This window comes from Trachypithecus francoisi, unplaced genomic scaffold (genome assembly GCF_009764315.1).
Source record: "Trachypithecus francoisi isolate TF-2019V2 unplaced genomic scaffold, Tfra_2.0 Lachesis_group0, whole genome shotgun sequence".
NCBI lineage: Eukaryota > Metazoa > Chordata > Mammalia > Primates > Cercopithecidae > Trachypithecus > Trachypithecus francoisi.
Genome location: NW_022681453.1, coordinates 83,849,910 through 83,861,973, shown reverse-complemented (window position 1 = coordinate 83,861,973; position 12,064 = coordinate 83,849,910). Strand labels below are relative to the sequence as shown.

The following is a 12,064-nucleotide window of genomic DNA, read 5'->3' as shown; positions in this document are numbered from 1 at the left end:
TAACATATTTGTGACACTCATCTACCTAAGTCAGTCTGTCCACTTCCCTGAAATGAGTAAGAGGCTTATGATTTATTAACAAGGCAGAACTTTGCTTTGACCTTTCACTTGGAAGAACAGAACCCCAGGACGATCTGCGGGGGCCACAACCTGACCAAGATCTCCTCTACACAAGGCAGGAGCCATAGTTTTCCCAGCGGTGGGTGATGCCCCAGCCTCCTCTGGGAAGGCTCCGGAGACAGTGCGTCCAGGGCTAGAGCGCCGCCCACCCAGCGGTCCTGGGTCAGCTCCGCGGGATGCAGGACAAGGGTCCTCGGCCATCGAAATCACTCCCCGCTCATAAAGACACGGTTCCTTGTAGAGGAAGGATCGGGGTACCACTTGGAAGCCTCCCAATCCCCCAGAAGTATCAAAGGCCCTTGCTCCGAACCGCCGGGTTCGGAGATACGCTAGAGAGCAAGTGCCCGCTGAGAAGAGGAGCGGAGGGAAGAGGAGAGAGAAAACCAGGGAGAGAGAGGCTGAGCCAGCTTCCCCGTCTGTCCGGTCTCGGGACCAAACGCAACTCGGGCTGCTCCGGGCCCCGGAAGGACGCAAGTCTCGGGCAGCAAAGGAAAAAGACCTCCCCCTCGCGGGCCCTGGGGCTGAAGGAAGACCTCGGTTGGAGGAAGGGAGGAGGAAACGGAAACGCTCATCTTTTCCCGTTTTGTTTTGGTTTGGTTTTTCCTCCACTTAACGCGAAACAGAATCAGCCGCGACTCTGGCCTGGAGAGCATCGGTTATTTAATGAAAAACAAGACATCATTTTCTTCTTCTTCTTCTTTGAAATAAGTTCAGCAGCACTTCTCTCTCCCTCCCCTCCCTTCTTCTCCCTTGCTCAGTTTACTCTCTCCGACACCGTTTCTACCATACCCATGAAGTAATCTTCCCCAGGTTTTATGTACCGTGAATCAGATTTTCATTGGCTCAAATGCCTTCAGAACATACTATTCCGCTAATGTGGACTTCCACTCCCAATGTTCCAGTCCTTTCCATCCAAGGATTTCTTTAATTGGTGAGGTTTGTCCTTCCCTTCCTCGACCCTGTAACAGGAAAACACGTTTTCATTCCATGCCACTTGCATTCCAACCCCTTGCTGAGTTGCTATTTTGCCTGCAGGCTCTGGGAGCATATCAAAGGAATTTTGCTTTGACTGTCTTTAGACCCTGGGTTGGTGCCTATGTTGGGGCTGCTGTCTAGATTTGGAATCTGCACATCTTCACTCTTTTCTTTAAAGCCTATTTCAGTCCCCAGCAATAAAAACAACCAAAATGCTGAGGCAAAGCTGTGAAAGAGGATAGTTTGACTTGTATACTTATATTCTGCACCTCCAACCCAGCTCTTGCCATTTTCTCTCCCCCATATTCTTTTTTCCTCATCTAATTTCTCCTCTTTGTTAGAACTTGAGTTTCTGGCATCCCAAAAGTTAATTCAACTTCATTGAATCAGATATGAGAGAAGAGCTGGAATTTGACATTTTGGTTGTGTTGTAAAGTTGTATCACACAAGCATTCATTCAGCAAACATGCACTGAGCACTCACTACAGGCTAGACATTGGGAAGAGGCCAAGGTGCCAAAGGCATAAAGGAGGTTTCTATTCCATCACCTTCTCTCCTCCTCCTGCTTTACTATCTCTTCCATTATAGCCATCTTTATCATCATCATTTTTTGTAATATTAACTAAGCCCTTAATATATGCCGGACATTGAGGTAGGAGCTTTACATGCATTTTTTCATTTCAATATTATAAGGATTATCTGAGATCAGCAGCATATTAGTTCCATTTTGTAGGTGAGAAAACTGAGGATTAAAGAAGCTAAGAAGCTTCCTCAGACTCACACATCTAATGTGTTGATACAGGGGGTTGTAAACCAGACAGTCTGACTCCAGACTTGTGGTACATCCCTTTTAAGGAGTCACTGTTTTAGTGGAGGAGTCACACTTGTAAACAGATAAATATATAAAAGAGGTAAGTGCTAAAGCTGTAGAAATACAGTGGCAGCAGTGACTAACACTGCCTGGGGGGATCAGGAAAGGCTTAACAGACAATTTGACATGTGAGGTGAGTCTTGAAATGTGAGTGGGAGTAACCCAGTCAAAGGGATGGGAGTGGGAGGTACATTCAGGCTGAGGGAACCACATATGTAATTAAACAGTTGAGAAAGCCTGCCATGTTATGTTTAGAAAACAGTGAGTGAAGCGTAAAGTTCATGACAGAGTGTTGTGATATGTTTTGTGAAACCAAAAAGGGGCAAATATACAACTAGGGGCAAGAATGTCAAGGACTGTATAGATTTTGCTATTAAGTGTAGCTTTCATTGTGAAGATTAAATGACTCCAGCAGAGATTTTAAAGAAAGGAAGTGACATAATCAAATTTGTCTGTGTCTGTCTGTCTGTCTGTGTTAAGATAAGCAGGGGAGGTCTGGAGAATAAAGAGAAGAGCCAGATGGCAGGAACACTGATTTTAAACTTGCTGTATAGATATGAGAGGTGATGAGGGCCTGGGCTGGGAGTAGTGGAACTGGAAAAAAGGGATTTTTGCTTTCCAAAGAATATTGGCATTAAGACTTCTGTTTCTAGAATAAAAGGCTTTAGGTACAAAGAATTTCATTCAGAACGAGGAAGCCTCTTAAGAGAGCACCAAACCAGCCCTCTTACTTTTATAGATATACTTAAAGTCTATGAAGCTTAGGAAGATTAAACCAAGCAATCAACTAGTGGAAGAATAATAGCCACCTTTTATTCAGAGACTACTATTCACACATTTAACATTCTTTTATACATTTGACCCACATGACAACTTTTCAGGGTAAGTACAAAGCTACTCTTAACTGCACTCAACAGAAGAGGAAGCTAAAGTCAAAAAGTTGATGAAGGCTACACAGAGACAGAACATGGATTTAAAATTATAGTTATCTAATCCTGGAATTTGTGTAGTTTTTATATGCCGTGTGCTGAGATTGAAATTTAGGCATCCTTAATCTTAATCTCTTGTTCTCTTCACTAGTCATTGATGTCTTTATACTCTGTTAAATGCATTTCAAGCATCACTGGGCACACATGCCTGTCTGTCTGCTTACTCTACCAATATGCCCTAAAGCAGAATTTATTATGGATTCATTGCCTACCAAACACACTAAACAAAATATGATGATGATCTTTTTTAAAACTTGAGGGGTTTTAATGGTGAAGGAGAGAGCAAATATAACATGCAACTGCAACCATAGATGAAACTTTCTATGGCTTAGACATGAAAGATTAAGAACTATTGAGAAACGACTAAGGTTAATCAGCACTTTCCTGTCCCAGTGACTTTGCATGTATTATTTTATTTGAGAAAACTGACTTGGAGATGTGAAATAACTGTCTCAGTGTCACACAAATTCTAAGTAGGTAAGCCAGAACTCAAACTCCAGTTTATCTGACACCAAACTCAGGCTGTTATACACTATGTTGCTGCTGTTAGAGTGGCCAGTGAAGACAAAGTTAGCTCCATGGACAGTATTGTGCTAATAAATGTTTAACAACCAGCACTCAGAGAAAAAGCCTTTATTTGTAGTATTTGACAATTTCCTATTTCTGCAGGGCACAAATAATGCCACAGTGGCAGATTTCAAGCTGCCAACATGACATCACCGGAGGCTGCATTGAGAAGAGATGTGCACAATCAGCTCTGGAAAGCCTCTGGCATACAATCGTACCATGGAGGAAAAGATGCTGCAGCAATATTGTAGAGGCAAAGTAGGAGAGTAGGTAATTTTTGGAGGAAGCTGGGATAATGAATAAAGGCTGGAGTGGGGATTGAGTTATTCTTCAAATAATTATATTTGAAGAAGATAGACAGATTAAACTAAGTGTGGTTAGATCAAATGAAAAGAATAATTTAGGATTGGCTGAGGGCAGCTCCTTCCTTAAAATTACCATTCCTAAGAGTTGGCAATTTTCTTGAAGAAGAAAACCAAAATATTGATTTATTTCATCTGAAAATGTTTGCAGGCACTTGTTTTGATGACTGCAAAAACTGAAAACATACCTCAAAGAGTGCAATCAGGGATAGTTGAATCAAAAAGATTAACTGATATGAATTTCTGGCTATTAATCTACTTTTTTGTTTCTTTGTAGCAAGGACGACAGCAAACTGATGAAGTTGGCATATTGATGGACATTTTTATAATAAAATTTAAAAGAGTAACTCACCTTCAAAACCTGCTTGTATTGTCAAATCGTTTGAGTGTACCTTATATTGACCTTATATCTAGGGGAAATCGATGTATTTGCAAATACCTCAGATATCTCAGATATCTATTTTGTCACTTTATTTCACATATTTCTAAGTATAAAACAATACCAGTGCTTCTGTTATTCCCCACATAAGTACATAGTGCATAAGATAGTAAGGAGAAAAAACATTATCTGGTACCTGCAAATAATGTGCTCTTTCCCTCTGAGCTGATAATCTCGCCCTTTAAAATAGGAAACGATGAAAATAAAATTAGGTTTCCCATGTTGCAGTATATTTCCATTTTCCTCCTTGATAATCAAAAGGTCCTGTAGTGCACAATCGGAATGGAAAAGCCTAGTCCTAAGAATCAATTAAAAATAATATGAGGAAAATGAGGTGGATGTCTGTCATTTTTGTGTGCTCACTGGGGAATGGCTGTCTCTGTGATTTTGAGGTGCTGTCATACGTGATGCCCTCCTGCTCCCTGGCTACAGGGGTGGACATAGGACTACCTGATCAATCATGGTACTGGATCCTCTTGCTCACAGTAAATTGTTCAAAAAATGGGCACAGCCAATCAAACCTTTTCCATGAAGTTTCTCTTTCTTAAGGATTTCAGTTTCTGTGGCTATAAGCTCAGATCCTCAGGTAACCATGTTTTCAGTATAGAGGAAGCCTGGCTATAGCAAAGAAAATTGAGAAAATAAAGACAATCAAAGGCATGTAGAGCTAAAATATGGAAAGAAGGACAAAGAGCCTTGACAACTTTGCTCAAATGCCTGGCTCCTGCTATGCTTAAACAAATATACACTTCTGGAATTCCTGGTGATTTAAACCAGTAAGTCCCCTCCTCATCGGCCTTTTTTTTTTTTTTTTTTTTTTGATGGACTTTTACGCTTTTTGCCCAGGTTGGAGTGCAATGGTGCGTGCAATCTTGGCTTACTGCAACCTCCACCTCCTGGGTTCAAGAAATTCTTCTGCCTCAGCCTCCCGTGTAGCTAAGATTACAGGCGCGCACCACTATGCCTGGCTAATTTTGCATTTTTAGTAGAAATGGGGTTTCACCATGTTGGCCAGGCTGGACTTGAACTCCTGACCTCAGGTGATCCGCCCACCTCGGCCTCCCAAAGTGTCGGGATTACAGGCGCGAGCCACCGCGTCCGGCCCCTATCTTCTTTGTTTCTTTTGCTTAGGCTGTGTAGAGTTGGGTTTTATTACTTTCATTACAAAAACCATAGAAAAAAAAAATCCTTACCTGATAACAGACTCCTGCTGGCTGGCTGGGATAATACAAATAAATAATGTCTCCTTAACTTTTAAAATAATGTCTCCTTAACTTTTAAGAAAAGAGGGGAGGAGGAGGTAATGGGAAAATCTTAAGAGCTAAATTTCTTTCTTGGCCTATATTCTAAGATTCGCTAATTTGCTCTATTTTTGTTTCTCTGACCTATGACTCATCTCTCTTTGGACATCTCTTTCTTTCATTGGCACACAGACCACAATATACTCACTGCTCATTCTTTCATTCATAAATTATCATGGCTTTATTATTTAATTCTACATGGTAAGTCTTAACAAAATGGGCCAAAGATAAGGCATTAAGTTGGGAAGAAAAGAAAGGAGAGAAGAGATGTTGATCATTTTCAAACTGGAAGGACAAATCATCACTAGGAAAAGTTATTTCAACTTAAATTTTCACAGCGGGAATTTATGCAGATGGGGTAGAGCTACCTCAGGATAGAGCAATTTGGGAGTTTTTCTGAGTCCTTCTGGGAAGATCTGAGGAGCTGGAGGCAGTAGGAGGGAAGGCTTGAGAATAGAAGATGACTCAGCTTCTGGTGTGGGACAAAGCTACTGGTGTGAGTAACTAAGGCCCACCTTCTCAGTCTGGCTAAATGATGTGATTCCCACTCTATATGTGCATCTCAAGCTTCTCCTTGGAGTTCCTTTGGCTTCAGAGGTTACATCTAATGTTAATTTAATCCTGGCCTCGATATTTGCCTCAGGCCTGAAAAATCCAAGGAGTAAACTTGGACTATGCACTTTTTGAAATGTCTTTGATTCTAGAAAAATTAGTTGAGAAGTATGCCATTTGTAGATTCTGTGTGTGCATGTGTGTGTGTGTATGTGTATGACCGGGACTGGTTCTGTTGCCTAGGCACTATCACAGTTCACCACTCACTGCAGCCTCCACTTCCTGGGCTCAATCAATCCTTTCACCTCAGCCTCCCAAGTAGCTGAGACTATAGGTGCACACCAACACACCCTGCTGATTTTTTGTTTGGTTGGTTGGTTTTGTAAGAATGAGGTTTCCTTATGTTGCCCAGGCTGGTCTCAAACTCGTGGACTCGAGAGAGCCTCCCAAAGTGTTGGGATTATAGGTGTGAGCCACTGCAACCGGTTAGAAATTCTTTTCTAATTGGGTACATTAACCACTCTTGCACAGGATGTTTCACTCTAAAACTTGGATGCCATTCTCCATAATAAGACAAATAATTTTCCTTATGAGGCATATCAATTAACTAGATTTAACAGCATTTTAAAACCAGAAGCCAAGGTCTGAAATAATTTCATCTACCTCCTTGTCATCTGGAACACATCACAGAATTCTGGTGATTTCAATGAAAGCACATACATGTTTATAAATCTTTTTATACATTGTCTTATATAACTGTTTTATATGTATTGCATTTTCTCACAAGCTTTTCACCTTGAGGTACAATTATTAAGTGAATTTCTTTCCCTTAGAAAGAAAAGTAAACACATTAAACACCTCCACGTAATGTTAAAATGCTGGACATTAAATTAAATTAAATATTTGTCCTATAGCACTGTTAGCTGAATAGGTTATGAATCATCTATGTTTGTGGAATACATTGCTTAGAATTATAATTTTGCCAAATTCACCCGGTAAGGAACAAAGTATAAAGAACACTGAGGCTTAAATTCTTTAATACTTAACTAAGTCTGTAGACTTTGCAATATTGGTACTGCATCCATAATCATGCCTTAGTGAAATGTTATACAGAACATCATTCAGAATGTTTGCTCTGAAAAGAGTTTGGATAAATGTGCCGTATTTGAAATTGATTAATGGTTTCTGATATGCATCCAGTCTTCTTATTATCCTAAGAATTTGACTTAAAAGTTATAGGGTATCTTGTATATTTACCCTACTTGAAAGACGTAGTTTGCATTTAAACAAGAATGGTACCCATAGCTGTGTTAATTTTGGTTAGGTGTTCTGCCTCCTGGGACCTCAATTACTTACCTCATATGTTATATGAGGTAGTTAGATTATTCCAGTCGTTTAACTAACTGTCCTGGAAACCTTTAGAGTGTCTACAGGAGGAGGTGAAACCTCAGGCTTCTTATCAAGATTCAGCCCAAACAGCCCCACCTCTATCAGCTTATTAATTACCTTACGCAATAATTCATGTATTAATGAACCTGACTTTTTGAATCCAATAGTCTCCTGTGTCTACTATGTGACTATTTTAAAAATATGGAAGAATGTTAAACAGACACAAACTTCTGCCCTCATTGAGATTTCATTCTGGTAGAGAGACAGACAATAATCAAACTACATGAGTTAAATGGATATTATGCTATATGGTGATAAACTTTATGGAGAAAAATGAAGCAGGAAAAGGAATTTGTGGGCTGGGACTGACAGTTTAAATACTTGTTTATGGAAGGCTTCAGTGAGGAGGTAAGCTACAGTAATAACTTGGGGAAAAGAGTTCCAAGGAGTGGAAAGAGGAAGTGCAAAGGCACTGAGGTTGGAGTATGCAAAGTACATTTAGGAGCAGTGAGGAGACTACTGTGATTTGAATAAATTGAACAAGGGGTAAATATAAAACTGGACTTCAGAGTATTCCTATATTAGAAGAAAAAGGGTTGCTTTTAAAGATTGAAAACAGTTCACTTAAGATACTTCTAAGGCCCTGAAAAGTATTAAAATTCGAAAGTTCTTGCTTATAGTATATGATCAATGATCCTTGACTCTATGTCATTAATACTTCTTTTTTTGCTAATCAATAATAAAGAGTTTTTGCTCTTTAGGGAGAAAAAACATACACTTGTCCAACAAGCGTTTGTTAATACTTTCCTGCAAGCTTAACTATCTTACTTAAGGGGAAAATAGTATGGATAATTGGGGCCTAGTAATTAATTAATCAATTTGAGTTTCTAGAAATCCATTAGATCCAAGGTGATGTTTTTGCTTTAGAAAATCAAATATATATTATTTTCATATTTTTATAGTCATTATATATTCTGAATAGAACTATTGCAGATCACAATGGGTAATCAATATATATCAAAGAAATTAGAGATAACTCTGAGAAACTTCTTGAAAACATATAATTCAAGTTGGAATTTCTTTTAAAGCATCAAACGTTTAAATAACCATATCTTGAGTCATTTTCTACTTACTCAAAACTAAAAGAACTGCTTATTTCAGTTGAAAGTGGGAACACTCGGAAGAGAAACCCTCAAGTTAAGGGGTAAACCCAGACTGTTACACTTTTTGTATGTACATTTATGCACTTACTGAAATCACCCACGAGTTATGAGTTTTTAATACACTGAGAGTTTTTGAAATTCATTTTATATAGTGTAAGTTTCATAGTCAAATTGCGTAGCTAAATTCTTTCTTCATTCCTCATGTCTGAGACAGGAAGGAAAATGACTAAGTGGATTTCTAATTCAACTGAAAGAGCTATGCATTTCTTTTTGTACCCAGACTGAACATACTGTGAAATAAGAACATAATGTTTATCATAGACTTTGAAAGTTTTTACTCTCCTGAGCTTCAGTGATATGTCTTTATTAGCTAGCATTATTGAAAAGGTGAGTTGCAGAATTGTATTAATTCATTGACAGACGACATGGTTAACAATTGAAATTAAACAGTAAAATTCAATGGACTCAGGAAGAGATATACCCAGAGGTCCTCCATGTGTATTTAATGCAATAACTTTAGAAATCATTTATTTAAAAACACTTGGAGTCTAGAAAAAAACAGAAATTTATATTATACAGATGTACTCTCTGTGCCTCTTTAAAATTGTGTATCTTCCTAGACTTAATATAAATCCCACTTAGGCCTTTATTTCAATCTTTGTCATCAGTACATTAGCCTAAGCCCTTGCCTGGTCACTTAGAACTTTTACTAATCAGGTTTCTGTGCTCAGCATGTGCCATTTTGTTTTATTCTAATTGATGGCACATAATTTTAGTACAGCCTTTCTCCTGTAGATTGTTTCCTCACTTTATACTTCAAAGTTATCACCTTGTTGACTAGGACTTGACTCATTCTTTTTGCCTTTCCTAAACCTTAGTCTGCCTAGACCAGTCATTGAAGACCCAATGGAAACCCCTTTCATCTTCTCATAACATGAACCCTTGTAAGTTTGTTTGAAGGCTTATATTCTATTAGGTATTTTTTCTCATCACTTATCACTCATTCACAAAAATTTATCAAGTGTCCAATCTATTTTTAAAGTATGGCTGAACATGTACTCACTGTAGGTGAGGGTTGAAGGAGAGAAGAGTGAATCAGATTTGTTGCATGCGCTTGAATTGCATACAATTTTGTTCAAGGAGTAGGAAGGCAAGCAAAACACAATGATATACACTGGTAGGAACAAATATTTTCAGCTTCCAAAACTATCTTTGTTGAAATTTCATCTCCAGTGGAAATTTTGTGGGGGCTAATAAGGGGAGAAAAACTACTTCCATTCTTCAAATGCACACACAATTGACTTGGCTATGTTGTCACATACTGATGGGATTAAAATTTTAGTACAGGGAAGGGGTCCTGGCCTGAGCCTTGGGAATCCTGAGTCCTGATCTCAACATACCCTAAGTAGGAAACTTGCCTCTGGTACCATGTCACTGCTTTGAGCATATCATCCTGATTGATGATGAATTCCTTTATACTTAAAATACAAAGCTCTTCTTATGTCCCAGGTAACGTGAAACTTTTTCCCCCTGGATAAATGTTATTCATTTTTCCCTTTCAGCAAGATGTACCCTTATAATGCTCTGATGCATGACTAAACTATACAATAAATATTATTGGAATACTATGTATTCTCAATTGTAACAAAAACAACTGTGATCTACATGTAGCTATACAATAAATATTATTGGAATACTATGTATTCTCAATTGTAACAAAAACAACTGTGATCTACATGTAGCTATACAATAAATATTATTGGAATACTATGTATTCTCAATTGTAACAAAAACAACTGTGATCTACATGTAGCTATACAATAAATATTATTGGAATACTATGTATTCTCAATTGTAACAAAAACAACTGTGATCTACATGTAGCTGGAAACACTCTTCTTCTCAAGAATTAAGTAAGATGGATCCAATCCCACATTGACTAGATTTTGAAAGATAAATTCTATTATATTACTTTGTGGAGCTTACATTCTCATGTTTATTTCTAACTCTGAGCTCTTGCTTATGCTACATTATTTCAGTTTAGAAATGGTCTTGTCATCTCATATGCACTGTACCTGGCCTATGCAGATAGGGTGTGCTGCTTTATTAGTAAATTTCCTTAATGAAAATGTATGTGAAAGGATGAGAGAACTTATGTTTAAATCAATCACGCCACCAAAAAAGCCATACATTTATTGTTATGCATTCTTGATAAGCAAAGTGGATAGTGATGAGCAAAGCAGACTGGAATTCAGTTCAAGAATAAGAATGCCTAGGGTAGAACCCTGGCTTTACCATTGCTATGAATCATTGTGTGACCTTAGAAAAGTTGCTTCAAGTCTCTGGGTTTTAGTTTCTTCATGAGTAAAATGAAGATGAAAATAGCACCTCCTTCAATAACTTTTTATGAGGGGAATACATCTAATTCATATAAATTGCTTAGAATATTCTAACATGTAAGTGTTGCTAATTAATAGATCTAACGACTTTTGAACATTTTTAAACTCATGCTTTGTGTGGTTGCCTTCGTCCCCACTCCCAGGCCAAATTTCTATTTTAATGGTTATTATTTTGTTTAATATAGAGCGGTTTCACCATTATTTTTTTTTTTATGACCAATAGCCTTTGGAGTTACTATTCCAAGTGGTTTATCAAGGCATTTTCCTAAACTAGGACACATTCCTTTCTAAAAACAATTCTGGAAGCAATGGACTACACATTCAAATATATATTATACATATGCACATATATATATATATGCATGTTTATGTGTATGAGTATAATATGGACATATTTGTATTGTCAGTTGCCCCCAGAATTCCACGTGTTTGTGTGTTGATCTCATTTGATCCTCACAGCAATTCCATGAGGCTAGCACTATTACCACTTTTTACAAGAAAGGAGACTGAAGCTTAGAGAGGTTAAATGAGTTGACCAAGAGCATACAGTTAGTGTCAGAGCCCAAATCAGTCTTCCTTTGGCAAATCTACTTTTAAACAATTATGCTGTATTAACTCCCACGGCAAAATAGAGGAGGTCAGATAGAGGGTTCGCGGGCCTAGGTTAAATATATTGTTAAGACGATTTATTCTAATATACCCCACTTATAGCCACACTGAAAAAGAAAACAATTCCCTAAAGGAATTATAAAGGATTCCATGGAAATGCTAGCATTTCAGCCAAACTTAGCTCATGGAATATAGAGTTAAAAGGCATTTGCCTCCTAGCGATAGCCTTCCTGTTGATTCACAAGATGCAAATGAAATGTTAATGTTTAAACCAAGTGGGAGAAACTACTTATTTTGAGAGAAAAAAATATAGGATAAGAGTTCTACT

At 38.0% G+C, this 12,064-nt stretch overlaps 1 long non-coding RNA gene across 1 annotated transcript; it reads left to right on the top strand.

The window, feature by feature from the left end:
* The first annotated feature begins 215 nt into the window (after positions 1 to 215).
* LOC117076705 lies at positions 216 to 4,249 on the top strand. Its single transcript, XR_004434451.1, has 3 exons — positions 216 to 1,051; positions 3,625 to 3,792; positions 4,162 to 4,249. It is a non-coding gene; the product is annotated as an uncharacterized LOC117076705 (long non-coding RNA).
* Positions 4,250 to 12,064: the final 7,815 nt, after the last annotated feature.